The sequence below is a fragment of the Aphanomyces invadans genome, assembly GCF_000520115.1.
Source record: "Aphanomyces invadans strain NJM9701 unplaced genomic scaffold supercont1.36, whole genome shotgun sequence".
Classification (NCBI taxonomy): domain Eukaryota; phylum Oomycota; class Saprolegniomycetes; order Saprolegniales; family Verrucalvaceae; genus Aphanomyces; species Aphanomyces invadans.
This window is the reverse complement of record NW_008580181.1, coordinates 158,287-160,580: the sequence shown is the minus strand read 5'-3', so window position 1 is coordinate 160,580 and position 2,294 is coordinate 158,287.

Genomic DNA, 2,294 nt, shown 5'->3' with positions numbered 1-2,294 from the left:
GGATGGGCTTCTCCCTCCGACCACTTCTCTTTTTACTTTAAACTCCGATCTCCTCGTATCCGTGCTTCTCTTCGCTACCTTCCCCTCAGACTGGTTATGAGCACTCCAGCGCCGAACTCTGTTGCTTCCCGTCCGATCCTGCTCATCACGAACCACATACGTGGTATCGACAACTTTGAGAAGAACACGATCGTCGTCCAATGGCGAAGGACTTACGGCCCAGGTGACGAGTTGCGCCGACGTCGAAGCCACGTGGTCCATGAAAGGACTCCATCGGTGTGTTCGAGTCCTTGGCGGAGACGTCAAGAATCTTCGCGCGCACCAACAGGTGGTAGCCTCTCGTCCTTCGAACGCGTCTCCTTTGCCTCCTCCGACACTCGAAGCACTTCCTATTGTATTGTCCTCGCCTGTAGCGGAGTACCTGGCGGATCATCGCTCTACTGTACTTGCCGCGGCTAGAGCAGCAAAAGGACGCTGGACCAAATGGTCCGCACCGAGCTCGCCGCCGTCGAGCGCTCGTGTGCTTTGATTTACGCCTCGCTCTCAGACTCTGTACTTTGATATGCGGCTGCGGCGAACCCAAAAAAGTGTGCGCATTGCATTATGTCCTGGCTTCACAGCAAGTTCTGCAGCGAGGAGCAATAGCACGCGTCGGCTGTGACTGTCTACACCATTTTCTCACCTTCAAGTTCGGGAGATACTTCTTACTTGAGGTGAACCTTGGCATGCTTGACAAGCTTCGAAACAGTGTCGAAAAGCTGGACGGTGGTAGAACCCTTAGCGACTCCCACCTCTCATCTGCCTTACTGGCGGCTCTACCTCCCTGCGACACGCCGGACCTACACTTGTGGCGCGGAGCTCGTCCGAGCATTCCGTACGCCGAGTTGCGAACCCTTTTGGCGCAACATTGGCACGATCTAACGCTTCGGCAACCCAGCCTTCCTTGGGGCTCGGCCGTCCATGGGCTCTCACGGGTCCGCTACAGCGCCTGACTCGACTCGACCGTGGGCTCTTCACCATGATGGGTCGAACCAACCTCCGCCGAACAAAAGCGGGTACGTCTTCCGGATCGAAACGAGGTTTACTCGGCTTCTCCAAGCATGGTGTCCGTAGCCAACCTCGCAATTATCTCCCGTACTACCGCAGTCCATCGCGTGGCCGCGGGTACGACGAGTGTCGTGACTGGTCATACCGCAACTATCGTGGTTCTCGACGGAACAGTCGTTGCAGTCGTAGTCGCAGTACCTCGCAGGGCTCGACTCGCACTCTAGTGTCCAAAATTGACCGTGAATATGATCAGACCGGTTACTCGTGTCATCAGACATATGCATCGGCGTCGACGCCTCGGTTGCACCCCTCACCGTCGACTTCTCAGTCTAGACGTAGTGATTCTTCACCATCGACCTCTCAGTCTAGTCGCAGTGTTTCTCCACGGTCGACTTCTCAGACTCGACCAGTATTCCTCATGTGCCATTGTCGCCTCCATGTACACCATCCATGTCGGAGTTATCTCCTCGGCTTCGCGACGCTGAACCTCAGAACCACATTTCGTTCTCGGGACTCAATGAGTCGACCGATCGAATACCTCTACGTATCGTCTTGTCTACACTGCTGAAAGATTATACCGACCTTTCTAACTCGCTTGACAGGTACACGTACATGTTCCTATCAATCACCACTTGGGGCTGGGCACTTCGCGTGTTCCCAACCAGCCTGGTGATCCATCCATATCTCGAGTCTCGTCACTGGACGATAGACTGCAGTGCTTCCAAGTACTCTACTTCTCCACGTGAATGATTTGTCACGTATATTAAACCATCTGAACCGTCGCTGGTGCCGCCGATGGCCACCAACTTCGCGTTTTCGGATGCAGCACGGTTCGACTAGAAGTCGTCAACGTCAATGGTCAGCGAAGTACGTCGACTTCTGTCGAGACACTCGAACACGATACCACGCTGACGTCTTCGAACTGTGCCATCACCATTACCCTCGAGTGAGATCGAGGAAATCGGGAGTTCAAATGGACAACGCCAGCGAATGTCAAACTTGGGAGGCGTATTCAACGCGAAAATGGTACTTTATTGACATGAATACCTACACGCCCAAACAGAACCATGTGGCTGAACGTCGCATGGACATCATCGTAACCCTTGCCCGGTCGATGCTATTGCATGGTAACAAACCACAATTACTGTAACACTGCTCGGCGCTGGAGGAAGCGGGGGGTAGGAACGAACTGCTTGATATATGTATGTGACATACAATAATGCAATGATGTCAATTCTTTTTGTAAT